This window comes from Jaculus jaculus, chromosome 11, assembly GCF_020740685.1.
Source record: "Jaculus jaculus isolate mJacJac1 chromosome 11, mJacJac1.mat.Y.cur, whole genome shotgun sequence".
Taxonomy (NCBI): Eukaryota; Metazoa; Chordata; class Mammalia; order Rodentia; family Dipodidae; genus Jaculus; species Jaculus jaculus.
This window is the reverse complement of record NC_059112.1, coordinates 91828055-91847492: the sequence shown is the minus strand read 5'-3', so window position 1 is coordinate 91847492 and position 19438 is coordinate 91828055. Positions and strand designations below refer to the sequence as shown.

Sequence of the window (19438 nt, the reverse complement as noted above, 5' to 3'; positions counted from 1 at the left end):
CCTCCAAGGTTATATTTGGGCCTCCATACACATGTGCACACACAAGTACCCACACACACCCAGAAACGAATAGACGCACTTGTGTACACACACACGCATATACACATATACATACATGTACCTGTATACAAGAAAAAGCACGTGTACACATGTGCCCACACATGTACCCCCCCACAAATGTATACACACAAAAAAGTAAAATAATATGTGACTTTCCTATGTGTGAGGTTGGGTTTTTTTCTGAGTCTTACATGATATTTTTTTCCATTCCTAATTATTTGATCATCCATATGGCCCACATGCTATCTTGACCTGCATGAAGGCACTTACAAAAGGCAGGGCTACAAAGAGGTTGTTTCCTGTGTCATGTCTCCCTGCCGTCACCGTTAGCATGACGGCAGCTGGGACAGTCTCTTCCCCTGTCATCTGTCACGCTTCCAGCATCATAGCACCATATAATCATTGGCTGGACCAACCTTGGCATTGACCAAAACCTGTCATTCAGAACTTGACTCCTCCTGGCTGTTGCTCGTAAGGTTAGTGACGATGGAAACTCGATGTTACCTTCCATGTCATCGTGTCCTCACTAGCTAAGCTGAAGGGACCAGCCTTCATACTCGTGAAGCAAGCCCAGAAGCAGGCAAAAAGAAGGTAACACTGTTTGACAACTGAGGAAGGTGAGACCCTTGACGACCACTCCCTTGCACCCCAGACACTACAGAGTGTGCACTGACTGGGCCAGGCGGCTTGGAGGCGGCGAGACCACCATCCAAGCACCTTTGCTAGGCCTGAAAGAAGTGATGACGTACAGCTTCCTGGAAGTGGCTGTTTTAGAGCCTTCAAACCCACCTGGGTGGGGTAGGACTTCCTCTACCTCTGAGGAAACGGTGACGCATCCGGGCACCCCTGAAATGGAAACACGGCCCAAGCTCCTTATACGGAGCTCCGTTTTACAAAGACATTGCAACTTAAAGTCCTCAGAGGTGTCAGTGTCTCTCAGATCTCTCACCTTTTCTATCTCCCCAATGACTGGAAGACATCACAAGGATGAAGATGTCTAAACTCTGCAGCAGGGGTTGTCTGTTTCTTGGGGTGAAGTGTTTCCTGTATCGGTTGTAAAGCTCTGAGGGCTCTCCTTGCCCTTCACACTAGTGCAAGTTAACCAGCTCTCCAACTGCCCAGCATGCAGCTAGCAGACAATGTTTAAACCAAGACTGGGGGAAGAGGCACATTGCTCTACTAATGAGTTTCCAAAACAGTTAATTCACAATAAACCGAGCAGGCAGTTAATCCGGAACAAACCAAGCAAGTAGGCCCTGGGATTTTCAGGTCTGATCACAGATTTCTTAACATTACATTTAGTCTTTACATCACACCAAGATAAGTCCTGCCGTCCCTACCCAGATATTCTCACCAATAACCTGGAAGACAGAAGTCTGCAAAACACCAGATTGGACTACACATGGTTAGTAAACTGCAAAGCATTACTGCCCAGGAACCAATTTAGCAGCAAAGCTGTGACATTCCTGAATAGTAGATACCTGTCTTTTTTAGTTTCATTTTGTTTTCAAGAACCAAAAAACAATAACAGAGAAGGGAACAGGCTAGTGTGGTGAGAAGCGGGGTAAGAAATAGCAACAAGTCAGAAAATAAAAACTCTGATATAAAAGGGAATAAAATTGCTAGTCAGAAAGAATTTGATGCAACAGGTATGCCTTATCTCATCACTCAAACCAAACCACTCGATGAATCTAGGCCCCGGTGGTAAGTGCGCTGGTATGAAGCTGGCAGAGACCATCGTACCCATGTGAACAACGGTCTCACCTAGACGGGTCAAGAAGTCACTGGTTGGATTTTACTCTTCTCCCTGTCCCAAGTCCCCCTCAGGGTTCAACAGTCTGCTTCCTAGGGACTGTTGAAAAGTAGTGGCAACACCCATAAAACTCCAATATCAAAGGAATTCGTGCCCAATGCCACCTTGGTGGCAGCTTCCAGGCATGCTGTTTTAAAGTTGGGCAGTAGGAGGCAGCAAATGGCTCGGAACCGCGGGCACAGCTGCTGCAGGACATTGGGAAGAACACCAACGCTGAAAGAGCTTGGAAACCAGACTTCATCTTAGACAGAAACTTCGAGAAACTCCAATTATGTATGCAGAACAATTAGCAGGGAAAGGCCTTGTCCCCAACCAAGACCCTTATCAGATCATCTCAGTCCCAATGCTCATGTCATCATCTCTGAACATCTCTTAAGTGTGACCTTCAGGGCTAAACAATGCCATTGGACTCCCTTGGTTTCATTTAATCCTGTTTTGCTCTTCACTGTAGGAAGAAAAGGGGGAAGAAAAACAATGGTTGCCAGAGTGAGTTTCTCAGGTCCTTCTGGCTTTAGAAGAACAGAAACACAGCCATCAATGTAAGTCCTGACCAAGCCTTCAGGACACAGCAGAACTGGCCTGCCTACTTGCTCCACTCTGATTGGAGGATTTTTCATTTTATAACACACGCCACGGTCACTTGGAATTGCAAATATAAATTTTCATTAAAAAAAAAAACCTGTGGCATGTACTCTAAAATATCATCTCAGGTAGTATCTCTGATTTATTTTGAGGAAGCTAAAAACAGACTTTTCACTTTCCCCAAAAGGGGAAAATAATCTACAAACAAAACTGTTATTTTAATTATAGTTAATTAAAATATTAGATTCTAAGTAATCTTTATGAGATCACCTTCAAAATTGTCTGGCTTGGAGTATCAAATATTTCTCTCTATAAAATGTTTATTGAGAGGAAATTAACTCACGTACTTTATATGGCAATTTAATTCAAGCATCCATGGAGAGGTCCTAAGGAAACATGATGACTATGAAGTAAAACTGTGAGTGGGCAAGGAGGTTTGTGTGGCACATAAAACAAACTTGATACCTCCATAGATAGTTCTCTGCAAGCTTTACACTCTTGGACTACTGTGCTACAAACACACACATTATATGCCACACAATACTTAGCTCCACAGAACATACACGAAAAAGCAGCAGCGAGCAATGCATTCATTATCACAATAGTAATTGTGTACTGAACAGTTAAATCCAACCAGAAGTAATTCACATCAAACAATGTAAAGGTTGCAGGAGACCTGTTCTCCTTCAAAACATGCACACTCATTCCAAATCCCTCCAACTGCCAAATTTCAGCTTTATTACAATGAGCCGTTAGCAGTGTTTGAGAAAAATATGGCATGTCACTTACTATTTTTAAGATGTCTGCTCCATCCTTCTGGATTCAAAGGAGAGGTAAGAGAAGAATCTTGACCAGGAGGAAATCTAGCAGGCAAAAAGAGGGGAAATAGCAAGTGTTAGTTGTCTGAACATTACCATCTTCAGGGTTTTGTCTTTTTTTTAAGGTACTTTCCATAAGATCCCAAAGCAAAGAAAGAGGAAAAGTTGTAAGAAAACATCACACCATCAGGAGACGACTTTCCCCATGGTGCGGCTCCAAACTTTCAGCCCTCCAGTTGGTGAGCCTCCTGTCTCCGCAGATATCCGACTTGGGTCTCAGTGGTGACAAGCCCGTTTGCAGGAACGGCTGCATGTCCAGAATTACCGTCACTTCACGCCTGTCCACATCTCCCGTTCCTCCCCTTCTCCCTTTTCCATTCACATTTTTTTCTCCCTAAAAAAAAAATGCACTGGGGCTGTTCTTCCTTGTCCCAGTCAGGCCTGGCTCTGAAATGCATTTCAACCTCTCAACACAGACTGCTTTCACTGCATGGAGAGTCCCACTAAGGCCCAGCTTTAAAAGCTACTGATTCTTTTTTTCTTTAGCCTTCCTCACAAAGGAAGGGTATTTTGTAAATTACCAGCTCGTTCAGATCAACAAAAGGTACTTTCATAGAAAGCCCCATTTGATTTTGCTCAAATTTGATTACAAGGATGGAGAAAAGGAAAGGAAGTCAAAAAGAAAAACCCCAGATGGCTTTTTCATTCATCTCACTGAATGAGCTTTATCTGCGCCTTTTGAAACTGTAGCAGTGGAAAAGCATTTCTGTTGGCTTAAAAAACTTGACAAAAATTATTGGTTTGCCATTTCTCATGTAACAGCCATTGGGAACTGGATGAAAAGACTTTTTCATGGGATCGCCTGCTTGGATCAAAATAATGGAGATTAGGTATTTCATTATAAATTACAGTGGGAGATAGAGCAGGCTGTCATATTAATAGCAACCTGCTCATGGCCTTCAATGGTAGCTATTCTCCTAGACAAAGGACCAAGGGGGTTGTCTATTGAACTTGTACTTTAGGCCTGATCAATTTTCTATCATCAAGGCAAAAGGTGAGATGACTAACAAAGGAATTCACACATGAGTGACCTCATAAGCCTACAGATAAAACAGCTTAAAGAAGCAAAATACATCCTGAAATTATGGATGATAAACTACATAGAGAAGAAGAGACAGAGTGTGAGAGTGAGAGAGGAAAGAGTACTGGTCTATAACGCCCCTCTCTCTTCTGGCCAGATGGACACATTAAAAGCTTCTTGTTTTCAGCTGCAGATAATTGCAGCATTTGGTTTGCAGTAGTCTGCTGTAAATCCTTCCACCTACTTCCCCCACCCCAGCACAGTTTTAGTTATTTCACTTGTTATTAGCAACAGCATTGTGTTCAACACAGGGTTTCTACCAAGAGTCACATTTAGACATAAAAACGAAAAGAGTCACAAACAACGCAGCCTGGTAGACAGTGCGTGGCGGTGCCTGCTATTTGCTCAGGTCTGACCTATGCACTTTCTGGTATCTAAAGCAATTCAAGGTCTAAGCTGTATCTGTAATTTAAAAAAAAAACAAACACATAGAACCTTAATAAAGTACAGGGAAGCATACAATTCAGTGAAGATTCTTTTATAAGCTGGTGATTCATCTTCATTCAACCACGAGGAGTATTTTCGATCCCTAACAGGAGAAATCCTAGACCTGCAGAAATTACTAGGGCCTTTTACTTCACTGTATTGCCATAGAACTGTCCAGAAACTTTCCTAGAAAAAGAAACTAGAAAACTTCTACCCAGTGTTTCCATTGCTCTTTGAATTCATGATGACGGTAGAGAAAATATCTTCCAGGGATAAAAATTGAAATAAAAATAAATAAATAAACACAGTTCACAACTGATACAGTAACCTAGATATGTAGAATATGGTGTGAGATTTTGCATTACATACACCTAATGCAAAGCAAAAAAAAATAAAAAAGAAAAAGAAAGAAAGAAAATGTGTGAGCAGGATGTATTTACCATGCTATTTTTTAAACAAAAGTGTAGTGTAAGGTTCTTAATGTAAAAGGACTTCCAACTGCCTAAAAGCTTGAGAAAATACCATAACTATCACCCATGACAGCAATTGTCAAAATAAGGCCTCATTTGGACAGGCGATCTTGACAGGTATAATGACTGCCCAATCTTGGACACAAGCAGTCTCAGTATTCTCTCACCCACACACAGAATGATGATATGAGGAAGTTCATTTATGTATGGATCTGGAAACAGGGACATGGTATGGTCAGTAGTGTGTATACAAATGACTTCACATTTGTATAAAGCTGCAGTTCTATTTTAAAAATATTTTATTTATTTATTTATTTGAGAAAAAGAGAGACAGAAGATACAGATAGAGAGAGAATGGGCACTCCAACTCCATGGCCTCTAGCCACTACAAGCAAACTCCAGACACGTGCACCACCTTGTGCATCTGGTTTACATGGGTCCTGAGGAATCAAACCTGGGTCTTTGGGCTTCTCAGGCAAGCACCTTAAATGCTAAGAGAGCCCTGTACTTGTTTTATTTTGAACTATAACAACAATTTAGGAGATGTGAAATTCAAGGTTGTTAGTAAGAAATAAAGTAACACCAGGGAGAATCTGTGACCAGATAGGCCGCCCCTACCATGGGTATAAACCTGGGTTGGTATGAACCTTCTGAAGTCTGAAGGTCTACATACCTCTATGCCTAGTTATTGGAGTTATCCCAATACAAACTATCAAAAATAAAGATAAATATTGCCACCCTCCCCAAAAGATACTGATCATACTGTGAGGCATATATAGTGGTGGTTAGAAATACTAATTCTGGAGCTAGACTAGTCGAGTTCCAAATATAGCTTCACCGGCATCCTCAAGCTTCACAAGCCTGTGAGCTTGGTTGTTAATCTCTCTATGCCTCAATTTTCTCACCTATAATATGAGGATCTCAAACTTGGAATCCTAGCATTTGGCAGCTGAGTCAAGATTAGTTTGAGACCAATGTGGCCTACATAGTTGGTTCCAACCCAATCTGAGCTACCTAGCACAATAACAAGGTTGTGGCATAGAAGAAAGAAACAATCAGTAGAGTACAGAAAAATAAAAAACCTGACAAGGCACCAGAAAACATTTACAAACTATACATCTAAAAGGGGTTGACATCAGAATACATAAAGTTTGAATACTGAGAACCCAAAATCAAATAACTCAATTTTGAAACTGGACAATAGACTTGAACTGATATAATTGTCAGAAGATGACAGGCAAATGACCAACACAGACATGAAAAATAATGCTTCACAACACCAATTCAAACCACAATGATCTCTCACCCACCCAAAACAAGAATGGCTGTTATTTCAAAAACTAAACATACCAAGTGCTGTCAGGATCTGGAGAAAAGAGAACTCTTGAATATTATTAGTGAAATTTTTAGTGAGGGTCCTCAAAAATAGAACTACCACATGAGGTGGACTGGCAAGGGAAAGAGAAGAGAGGTGCCTAGAGTGCTTACCTGGACTCATCTATTCTTTAATAACCAAATTAGTTACATTATGGAACTCTTCCATGAGGATCTGTTTTTATGAGACACAGTTTAGTCCTTAAACTTGGGATCCTTCGGCCTTCTAAGTGCTGCATTAAAGGAGAGCACCACTATGCCAAGCTGCCCAAGATATGATTAACATCCAGGAGCACAGCAAAGCATGAAATTGGGAAAAAGAGGAATTAATTCTGATTTCTTGGTTCATAAATTGCTGAAAGAAAAGCAGCTAAATCTAAACCCCAGACTTTTCAAGAAACTTCGATTAATAGAAAGCAAGTTCAAGAATACAATTCAGCATTTGCAATCCAGGTATGCCTCCAAATGCCCTAAAAGCAAAGACTCAAATAGGTATTTCCTACCCAGGTTCAGGGCAACATCATTCATAATATTCAAAAGGAGAAGGCAATCCAAATGTCTGTCAACAGTGGATGGAGAAACTGATCATGAGTCATTTGGCCTGTAGACTATTATTCACCATTCAAAATGAGGAAATATTGACACATGCTATAACATGGATGAGCTTTCAACGTACAGAAAATGGGCTGGACTATAGTTTAGTCAGTAGAGACAGCTATCATCACAAACACAAGCATCTCACCCACCTTAAAAAGCTGGGCACAGGGCTGGAGTGATAGTTTAATGGTTCAAGCACTTGCCTGTGAAGGCTAAGATCCCAGGTTTGATTCCCCAGAACCCATGTAAACCAGATGCACAAGGTAGCACACACATCTGGAGTTTGTTTGCAGGGGCTAGAAGCCCTGGTGTACCCCTTCTTTCTTTCCCTTTCTCTGTCTATGTCTATCTGCCTCTTCCTTTCTCTCTCAAATAAATAAATTAAATTAAAATTAAACTATTGCAGGAAAATGGATGGATCTGGAAAGGATTATACTAAGTGAGGTAACCCAGGCCCAGAAAGCCAAACATCACATGTTCTCTCTCATGTGTGGATTCTAGCTACAAATGATTGGATTTCTGTGTGAGTAGGAAGAAAACTCCGTAGCAGAGGCCAGTAAGCTAGAAAGGAGATATAAAGGGAATAGAAAGGGAGAGAGGGGAGACTTAATAGGATGGTGTTTATATATGTAAGTAGAAGAACAGATTAATGGGGGTGAGGAGGTGAAGAGGTGGAAAGGCCTTAGTGAGGTCAGGAGGAGAGATTTAGTAAAGGAAAGGTGGAGAGAGGGCTAAGCAAAATCTAAGAAACCTGCTTTTCTGGACAATGGAACACTCAGGAGGCACATATTGTCACTAGAAAATTTTCAGTGTCAGGGATGGTGTGGTGGTTTAAATAGAATAGATGGCCCCCAATATATTCAGTTGTTTATTGTTTGTAGTTTGGATCTGCAGCCACCAGGCTGGAGGCAGTGTCACTGGGTGGATCTTAAGGTATGGTGGTGGGTTTCAGATTTCAACTTAAAGATATGCAAAGTGTGCCTAGCAGGAGTTCCTGAAGTGTGCTGTGGCTTTTGGCTTTAGGCTTATACTTCTCTCTGTCTGTTTGGGCCTGTGAAGGCAGGCCAGCTTCTTCTGCTATTTATGGAACTTCCCCTGGATTTGTAAGCTTCAATAAATCCCTTCCTCCATAACTGTCTGGAAGTTCATCTCAGCAAACCTGAAGTGTCTGCTACAGATGGGATACCTTCCAGTGAGTTGTTGGCCAGGGAGGTCCCTGATGCCCCCAAAACATTACAGGCCATAGCAGAGGTCCTTGGTTTCCCACCATAGATTGTAAGACCCTATTTCTGAGGACTCCACATACTTGGGTTGCAAGGTCACTAAGAAATTCTGCTGGAACTGAGCTGAAAAACCTCCTCCATTTAGACCAGCTGACAGAAAGCTTAAAAAGCCATGCTGCATGCAGTTCAGTGGGAGAGAGAGAAATCACCAGTGAAGATACTCAACAATGGACACTGCAAGCCTTACGTTTGGCCAGCCAGGCCAAATGAACCAATGGGTGCAATAGTGGCATGTCTGTTTGGGTAAACCAACTGCCCTCTAATTTGACTGCAGGCCTGCTGCTTGGGAGAAAATACATCCCTGATATTGAAAACCTACAACAGGGGTAGTCATGAGCACTAAGGGTATAACATCTGCTGCTGCCTGGCTAAATGTATATACTATGCTCATCAAACTGCCTAGTAAACGCTTCTCTTTTTTTTTTTTCTCTCAATTTTTATTAACATTTTCCATGATTATAAAAAGTATCCCATGGTAATACTCTCCCTCCCCCCGCCACTTTCCCCTTTGAAATTCTATTCTCCATCATATCCCCTCCCCATCTCAATCAATCTCTCTTTTATTTTGATGTCATGGTCTTTTCCTCCTCTTATGATGGTCTTGTGTAGGTAGTGTCAGGCACTATGAGGTCATGGATATCCAGGCCATTTTATGTCTGGAGGGAACATGTTGTATGGAGTCCTATCCTTCCTTTGGCTCTTACATTCTTTCCGCCACCTCTTCCTCATTAGACCCTGAGACTTGGAAGCTGTGATAGAGATGTTACTCAGTACTCCAGTCACTACTTTCCAGCACTATGATACCTTCTGAGTCATCCCAAAGTCACTTCCATCTGAAAAGAGAAGATTCTATACCCAAAGTGATAGTAGCATTAATATAAGGGTATAAATATTAAGAGAAGTGCTTACTGGGCAGTTTGATAAGCATACTATATACATTTTTCCAGACATCAACAGATGTTACACCCCTAGGGTTCATGACCACCCCTGTTTTAAGTTTTCAGTATCAGGGATGTGTTTTGCCCCATGGAGTGGGCCTCCAGTCCAATTGGAGGGCAGTTAGTTTCCACCATGACAGACATGCCACTATTGCATCCATTGGCTCATTTGGCTGGCCAATTATAAGGCTTTCAAGCACTTCTCTTAATGTTAATACCCATATATTAATTCTCCTCTCACTTTTGGTTAGAGAACCTTCTCCTTTCAGATGGCAGTGACCTTGGGATGACTCAGGAGGCACCATGGATATACAAGGACTATGCAAGTGCTAGGTGCTGAGAAGAAGTGACAGAGGAGTGCTCAGCACTGCAATATCTCTATCACAACTTCCAAGGCTCAAGGTCTATTGCAGAAGAGGTGGCACAAAGAATGTAAGAGCCAAAGGAAGGGTAGGACTCCTTACAACGTGCTCCTCCAGACCCAAGATGGCCTCAATATCCATGACCTCACACAGTGCCTGGCACTACCTACACAAAACCATCATAATAGGAGGAAAAGACCATGACCTCAAAACAAATGAGACTGATTGAGAGGGGGAGGGGATATGATGGAGAGTTGAGTTTCAAAGGGGAAAGTGGGGTGAGGGAGGGAATTACCATGGGATATTGTTTCAAATCATGGAAGTTGTCAATAAAAAATGAAGAAAAATTTTTTTAATTTAAAAAGCTGGATACAGTGGCACATGCCTGTAATTCCAGCTCGAGGGAAGTGAGACAGGAAAGTAGCTAAGGCTCCTTCATCACCAAGTCTAGTCTCCTGGGTGAGCTCCAGGTCAGTGAGAAATCCTACCTCGAGTAAAGGTGGGCAGCATTCTTGTGAATAACACTCGAGGTCTCTGACTTCCACATACACATGCACCCCGTACACATGCACACACATATATGTGCATTTGACAAAAACACCACATGAGCTGAAGAGATGGCTAAGTGGTTAAAGGCACTTGTCTGCAAAGCCTGATGGTTGGGTTCAAATCACCAGTTCCTGTGTAAAGCCAGATGCAAAAGGGGACATCTGAAATTCATTTGCAGTGGCAAGAGGCCCTGTTGCACCCATTCTCATTCTTTCTCTTTTATTCCCTCTCTCTTTTTCTATCTTTCTCTCTTGCTCTCTCTCCCCTTGCAAATAAATTAAGAAGCACCTCAGGTAAAATAAAGCAGTCACAAAAGGACAGGAATGGCATAATTCCACTTGTATGAGATGCCTAGAGCAAATTCCTACAGGCAAGAAGGAGACTTGACTGGTGGTTGATATGGATAGAAGACAAAGGGCAAGCAGAGCTGAGTAGTGACTTTATAATTTTCTGTTCAAGAAACAGAAGTGCTTTGGATGTGGTTGGTGGTGTTTGCTGCAAAACAATGTGAATGTACTTAATGCCACTGAACTATGCACCTTAAAATGGTCAGAGTGGAGGGCTGGAGAGATGGTTTAGTGGTTAAGCGCTTGCCTGTGAAGCCTAAGGACCCTGGTTTGAGGGTTGATTCCCCAGGACCCAAGTAAGCCAGATGTACAAGGTGATGCATGCATCTGGAGTTTGTTTGCAGTGGCTGGAGACCCTGACACACTCATTCTCTCTCTCTCTCTCTCTCTCTCTCTCTCTCTCTCTCTCTCTCTCTCTCCCTCTTCTCTCTCTGTATTTTGCTGTTAAATAAATAAATAAAAATAAACAAAATCTTTGAAGTGGTCAGAATGGGGCTGGAGAGCTGGCTTAGCAGTTAAGGTGCTTGCCTGCAAAGCCTAAGGACTCATGTTTGACTCCCCAGGTCCCACATAAGCCAGACACACAGTGACTCGAGCATGCAATGTTGCACATATGCACAAGAGGGCACATATGCCTGGAATTCAATTGCAGTGGCTGGAGGCCCTGGCATGCTTACTATAATTTTTTTTAAGTATGGAAATACTGCTTACTGAACTTGTCTTTTGTGCTGTCATCACCTACTATAATTTGGATGAAGAAGAGAGGAAGAAAAGGAATGGCAAAGGAAAGAGCTGCTAAGTGAGGTCAACCGTGTGATCTACATACTTCACTTAGATGGCCAAAGAGCAAATGAGAGCAAAGTCCACTTATGAGTTCTGCTGACCCTGCTGAAGGCCCTGGGGCAGGACATCAATCTCTGGGAAGAAAAGACTGCACAGAGAGAGCATCATGAGTTAGTTTGCAGAATGGCACAGTTTGTGTCAACAAGACTTGGAAGAGGGCCAGGTGGTATGTGGACAGTGTAATAATGATCATTTAGACTGGATGACAGAGTTGGTTATGTGCTCTTGCTAAATGGAACAGAATAGCCCAGTTCTCTGGGGTACTCCTTCTTGTTTGGTAGTTTCCTATGCAATTCAAGGTCATTGTTCTCTGTATAGTTGAGGCTGGACTTAGCATCCTACTACCTCTGCCTCCCAAGTGCTGGGATGTCAGGTTTTCAGGTTCAGCATTCTCTTCATCACATATTATTTTCCTAATGCTTACACGGCCAGCATTGCATCAGTGCACACACACACACATTAACACACAGCCTGCCAAAAAAAATGAGGGAGTAGCATCATCCCAGGTGAGATGTTACAGGAGCAATGTGAAGACATGAGCTTTTCTACATGAGACAAGATCATCTGAGTCAGGTTCTGAAACATTCCATTTCTAAGGGCCTCCCGTCTGTATCGACGGTTGACATTCAACATACACAAATGCTATACTTCAGCTGAACTGCAGAGCATATCAATTAGCCTATGCCTTGGACTACTCCGGCCAACATATCTCAAAATCTCTATTTTCCTAATTGCATCAGGAATTGTTGGAAAAACATACCTCACCAGAAGCAGCTTAGGGATGAAAAGTTTTTATTTTGGGGCCTAAAATTTCAAGAGAAAGAACCTCAACAGGGAAGAAATAGCAAGAGAAAGCAGGTCTGGGATGTACCAGCTCAAGACCATAGTGACACATTTCCTCCAGCAAGGCTGTACCTACAACCACCCCAGTCACCAACTGAGGACTGAGTTTTCAAATACATGAGTCCTAGAGCTGGAGAGATGGCTTAGTAGTTAAGCGCTTGCCTGTGAAGCCCAAGGACCCTGGTTCGAGGCTCGATTCCCCAGGACCCACAATAGCCAGATGCACAAGGAGACACACGTGTCTGGAGTTTGTTTGCAGTAGCTGGAAATCTTGGCATACCCATCCTCTCCCTCTCTCTCTCTCTCTCTGCATCTTTCTGTCTGTTGCTCTCAAATAAATAAATAAAAATAAACAAATAAATACATGAGTCTATGGGGGTCACATTTTACATTGAAACGACCACACCAGTCTCATACAAAATCAGTGCAACAGCAAAACACAACCTCTGCTTCGCTAAGCTTCTGTAATTCCAGACCCAAAGCCTTGACAAAACATTGAAATCCTTGCTGTCCTGCACGCCTCATATACAGTTCATATAGATCCATTTTCCCCTTCATATGGCCCTTCTAGCCCTTTCCTAAGGTTATACACCGTCCTCCTTCACACTGAGAATGTGGCAGGTTTCAAGGTGCTCTAAGGGATGCCCATGTCTTATCCATAGAACAAAATTTGAGGAAAATAGTGATTCCTTTCAACCTATTTACTCTTACTCCCTAATTCATGTTCTAGAAAAGCTACTGCGGTTTCTGTGTCCCTAGTTCCTGATTCTCTAATCATTCTAATTCCAGACTCCAAGTTCAATGAATAATTCTCCCTCATCCCCACAGGAATCTTGATTCAATCCTCTTCTCTCTCTACACATTCAACGGCCACCTCTCCCTCCTCAAGGTCACCCATGGCCTTCATGCTACTGACTCCCAAGTCCTCACTTCAGCATCAGTATCAATTCCGTTCAAGTTCGGAAAATTAAAATTCACCTATTCTCTTCCCTGCCCCACACTTGCAAGACTGCAGGTGGCAAGGGGCAGAGAGGACACATGTGGATCCCTTTCCCTCCAAGTCTGGTAAAAAGCAATACTTAGTTTCTCTGGCAATAAACAATAGGCCCAGCATTGGTCCTTGTGTCTCATTTCCATATCTAATTAGTCACTATGACACCAGTTACATCTAAATTTTGTCAAAACCTCTTCCACTTTTTTCAAGGGTTCTTCAACTGCTATTGCTCCAAACATTAAAAGCTAGTTACCTGAAGACTGCGCTTCCTCTCCAGTCCTCTCTGCCTGACCAACACTATGGTGTTTCTAAATAAGAAATTTAGCCCTTCCTTGCTCAGATTAAAACTTGTTTTGGGGTGGGGGGGATTTCGAGGTAAGGTCTCACTCTAGCTCAGGCTGACCTGGAATTCGCTATGTAGTCTCAGGGTGGCCTCAAACACACAAAGATCCTCCTATCTCTGCCTCCCTAGTGCTGGGATTAAAAGTGTGTGCCACCATACCCAGAAAAAAACTTTTTTTGTAGTTCTAAGTATTATCCAAAAAGCATCATGAAGGAACTTTCCAGAAGTGCAGAAACTGTGCAGGACCCAGTCCAAATGATGGAAGCAGATCTTCAGTGCCACAAACCCACAAGGTGACTTCGTGTACACACTGAGGAGAAGCACTGAGTTGAAAATGAAAGTCCAACTGTGGCCTCACTCTTGCTCCATTCACAAGCCTGTGCATCTCTCTTTCCACTTCAACGCTGGCCCTTTCCCCTCCATTCTGGCTTTCCTGCCTAGTGCCTTTGTGCAAGTTATTCCTTTCCTGCAGCATCCGACTCCTCTCGCAAGATCTGCCTTAAACATGGGATCTTCTTAGAGTGGGTTAAGAACAAAGCATTATTTCAAGAAAAGATAGAATATTTAGGTTAAAAATAGGAAATACTAGGAATGGGGATGGAGCTCAGTAGTGGAGCATTTGCCTACCATGACTGAAGTCCTGGATTTGAGCTCCAGCCCTCAAAAATAAAAATCAACAGTAACAACAGCAACAGTAACAATAACAAAATGATGATCACTACCATGACAGCGTCAGGATTACAAGAGTCAATGTGTGTGTGGCTATCTTCCCCACCATACCATGAGTTCCTTCACAGAGGGAGGCATCTAACTTCTCGTTTTTGAAAATCCACTTAATCTGATCAGTGTTTGAGGAAGGAAAGGAGGGAGGGAGGAAAGGAATAGGAAGGGAAGGAGGGAGAAAGAAGCAAAGAAAGATAGATGGCAAAAATCTTCATTAGTTCCTGGGATTAAGGCAGAGACAAAAGAGGTTAGGGTTATATTTCATGGGAATGGGGAGTCATGGTTCAGGGTTTCAGGAAAGCTGTTGACTTAACAGCCAGATAGATTTTTGACTCTGAAGTCCTACTTTGTTCTTTATGATAGTACCACCTTTGATAGCTCACCTAGCGTCACCATTCTCAGGTTTTCTTCTGCAAAATGTGGATGTGATATTTAGTGCCCTATGTGGTAGGATATGTGATAGAATGTACACAATGCCAAACACATTATTTAAAACTTAATTTCCGTAGGCACCACATACATCTACCACAGCTTAGGCACTCAGGGATAGTAGCCATGATTATATATGGAAAACTTATTGCAATTTTTAACTTGTTTTTAACTTATTTAACAGAAAGAGAGGGCTGGGGAGATGGCTTTAGCAGTTAAGGTACTTGACTACAAAGCCAAAGGACCCAGGTTCAATTCCCCAGGACTCATATAAGCCAGATGCACAAGGGGGTGCACACACCTAGAGTTCATTTGCAGTGGTTGGAGGCCCTGGCATGCCTATTCTTTCTTTCTGTCTCTCTCTCTTCCCATTTCTCTCTCTCTCTCAAATAAATAAATAAATAAATAAATTTTTAAAAAAGAGAAGGGGAGGGGAGAAGATGCAGATAGAGAAAGAGAATAAGTGTGCCATGGCCTCTATCCACTGCAAATTCCAAACACATGTGTCACCTCATGCATCTGGCTTATGTGGGCACTGGGGAATCAAACCTAGGTTCTTAGACTTTGCAGGCAAGTACTTCAACTGCTAAGCCATCTCTCCAGCCCTTTATTTCAATTTTTAATCTGTCAGAATAATTTATTGGAGAATCAAATTTCTTGTGGGTGGGAGGGGGGGTCATGTTCTTCAGTGGTACAGATACTAATAAACTGTCCATAAGCAAGCAACCCTACTTTAACTCAGTGGGTCACAGAAAAGGCCTTAAAGTAGGAAGGCATGATAGCTTATCTCTGGTTGTCAACTTGGTAGGATTTCGAATCACCATGGAAACAGACCAGTGGTCATATCTGTGAGAGATCTTCTAGGTTAGATTAGTTGAGGTGGTAAAGCTCCACCCAAACTGTGGCCAGCACCATTCCACGGACTTGGTTCCTGGACTGTATCAGAAGAGAAAGAGAGCCGAGCATTCTGCATTCATTGCCCAGCTTCCTCGCTGCTGGATTGAATGTGACTCTGGCTTCCTGCTCCTATCGTGCTACACATCCCCTCTGAACATTAAGCTGAAAATGAACCCTCTCCTTCCTTAAGATGCTTCTTGTCAGATATTTCAGCCCAGCAATGAGAGAATAACTAAGAAGGGTTTAAGTAGGGAAGAACATGCTGTTTAGTAGAAGGAGAGGGGTAACGTGCAGTGAATATGGTCAAAAGACATTATACAGGGCTGGAGAGATGGCTTAGCAGTTAAGGCGTTTGCCTGCAAAGCCAAAGGATCCTGGTTTGACTCTCCAAGACCCACATAAGCCAGATGCACAAGGGGATGCACACATCTGGAGTTAGTTTGCAATAGTTGGAGGCCCTGGTGTGCAAACATTCTCTCTCTCTCTCTCTTTCTCTTTCTGGCTCTCAGATAAATAAATAAATAAATAAAATTTAAAAATAGTTTCTAAAAGACATTATGTACATGCATGCAATTGTCAAAAATAAAGTTAAAGTCAAAAAGAAAAATCCAATTTCTTATCATAACTTGGAAGCACACACTCTCCTCAGGATAGTATTTTATTTGTTGTTCTCTGTAATATATATCACTTTGCTTACATGTATGTTGTTTCTTAGTATTGCTTCCACTACCAGAGTACAAACTTCAAAAAGGTAGAAATAATAATGAAGAAATGAGCAATTATCTCAGTCCTTAAACCCTTCACATATGGACATGTCTTGGCTGAAGGAGGAATTAAAGGTCTTTCCTCATAAGAAATCAACAAACCACATGGTCCTGATCACCCGCAATCTAACCCTAAGTACATCTTTGTTTCTAAAGCCCTAGGCCCATAGAGTGCTAAGTTCCATGGTGTGAGGAGATGTAGACTCATTCAAATGAGGGAGTATTGTTTCATAGTTTATCTAGATAGCTGTCTGGAACTGTGAAGGGCTGGCAGTGTTGTGCATTAAGAAAGAAAAGACACCATGATGATCAAGCACACAGATGTTTTGCTGTCCTGCTCTTATTTGTTCTTTTTTAAAATATTTTTTATTTTTATTTATTTATTTGACAGAGAGAGAAAGAAAGGGAGAGAGAGAATGGGCATGGCAAGGCTCCAGCCACTGCAAACGAACTCCAGAAGTGTCTCTTGTGTATCTGGCTCATATGGGTCCTGGGGAATCGAACCTGGGTCCTTTGGCTTTGTAGACAAACACCTTAACTGCTAAGCCATCCCTCCAGCCCTCTTATTTGTTCTTAAGTGAAGTTGTAATCCTTAAACATCGTTAACTATGGGCTGAGTTGCTATGAAAGTCTGAAGCTCAGTTATGAAAACTCCAGTAATAACAAAAAGAGTAATTTGAAGATAAATTTGTATTATCTGTTTTAAGAAAGACTTCTCAAGGAAATAATGTGAGTAAAACTGAAATGGATATGCTTAATCTACCAGAGAATTAAAATGTCAACAATCATGGAGACATTAAATTATGAATGTTTGCTATGCTACTTAAAACCAATTTTCCAACCATTATGGTAAGTCCTGTGAGATCTACTTGGCAGTACTTCTTAATCTAGTTTGAGATACTTGATGAATTTCAGAGCAATCAAATTGATTTCTTAGAAAAGGTTATACAACTCAAATCATTTACATCAATTATGTGATCAATGTGAATCAGCAAAGTTTAAATGTGCTGACCAAAGTTTAAAACTTTTTTTATTTATTTGTAGCTTTTCATGGCTCTAAGCAAGCCCACCATATTGTGTTTAAGCAATGAAGCAACTTTAGCATTAGGGCTTAATCAAATAGATTTGGATAGTACAGCTGCATATATTAACTCTATGTACATAGGTTCTATATTATGTTAACTACTATCTTTGTTGTTGCAACAACAAAAAAAAAACTAACAAGAAGCAGCTTAAGGGAGGAAGGGGTTATTTTGGCTCACAGTTTGAGAGGACATGGTCCCTCATGGGGTGGAAGGCTTGGTGGCACAGAGCAGCTGGTCACATTCAACCCACAGTCAGGAAGCAGAGAGATAAATGCCAGCGTACAGCTTGCTTTCTCCTTTTGATTTATTCTGGAACTCTACACAGCTAGTGGAGATCTTCCTACCTCACTGAAAGTATGCTAGAAAAAAATCCCTCATAAAGATGCCCAAAGGTTTATCTCCTTAGTGATTATAGGTCCTGTGAAGTTCACAATTTTAAGTATCATTTAAGTGAAAACTACTTGTTAAGAAGAACAATGATGAGCCTCGCATGGTGGCACACTCCTTTAATCCCAGCTCTCCAGAGGCAGAGGTAGGAGGATCACTGTGAGTTCAAGGCCACCCTGAGAATACATAGTGAATTCCAGGACAGCCTGGGCTGGAGTAAAACCCTACCTTGAGAAAACGAAGAAGAAAAAGAATGACTTTTGATGGGGAAAGGACTCAGTCAGTAAAGTGAAGCATGAGGACCTGAGCTCACACAAAATTACCAGGCATAGTGGTGTATGTCTGCATTCCTAGCACTGGGGAAAGAGAGACAGGGAAACCCTAGAGCTCACTGGCTAACTAGTCTAGCTGAATAAGGTGAAGAGCAATAGAAACCAAACCTTGACCTCTGGCCTCCACATGCACACATTTGCACACACACTCACACAATTGTGCCCGTACAAATATGAGCAAGTGTGAATACATGCCACACATACACAAAATGAAAATAAATAATGATGACTTTTTTATGAGTTACCTCTTTTATTATTCATTTAAATCCCACTGGGCATGGTGGCACACACCTTAAATCCCAGCACTGGGGAGACTAAGGTACAAGGATTGTGGTAAGTTCAAGGTCAGCCTGAGACTGAGATGACATAGTAAATTAAAAAGCATAGGCTAGGGTGAAACCCTACCTCAAAACCAAAAATTAAATAAATAAATAAAAGAGAGAGAGAGAGAATTAAATCCTGACATAATTTCTGATGTCTTCCTTCAGACAACAGCTCCAATTCATCAGTAAGTCCACCTGATATGTGTGCTTTTATTATATTCCATCTTCTCCTCTCTGTCTGAATTGGTGCAACAAACATTTTTCATTTTTTACCTCCCTCTAATAACAGTCTTCTTGTTGACATGAAAGCCATCCTCTTAATATTGACATCAACAAATAGCAAAGTAAGAAGTCCCAGGCTCTCCCTACTCCACAAACACACCAATCAGCAATAATTCACAGACAAATACCATTTATTAGAAATCACTGACTGAAAATCCCCTCACCTGGGTGGGGGGGTGAACCAGACTCAGTGAAGCCAACAGAGAGAATTTTGAACTCCTCTTGCTGGAGATATTATCACAAGAGGGTCACAACGAGGAAAAGGTTTCCTGTCTCCTCCATTTACCCAGGGGAGGGAAGACACACTTCTGACAGTGTCCAACTTTTCTCTAGCTTCTGTCTCACCAGACTTGGATCTCTGATGGCCAACAATCTTGCAGCCTAGAGGAGAGTAGAGATAGTAGCTAACTTCCCTTTTAGTCAGAATATAGCC

The 19438-nt window shown here is 41.9% G+C and overlaps 1 protein-coding gene across 9 annotated transcripts in view; it reads right to left on the bottom strand.

Moving 5' to 3' along the window:
- Sox2 (SRY-box transcription factor 2) overlaps positions 1–19438 on the bottom strand; it is a 709100-nt gene that overhangs the window by 595577 nt on the left and 94085 nt on the right. For 7 of the 9 annotated variants that reach the window (XR_006639563.1, XR_006639564.1, XR_006639569.1 and 4 more), the window contains exon 2: positions 3245–3318. The gene's annotated coding sequence lies outside the window, so the exon portion shown is untranslated. Of the gene's footprint in view, positions 1–3244; positions 3319–3457; positions 3677–19438 lie in introns of those variants that run through there. The other 2 variants (XR_006639566.1, XR_006639571.1) reach the window with 1 other exon arrangement.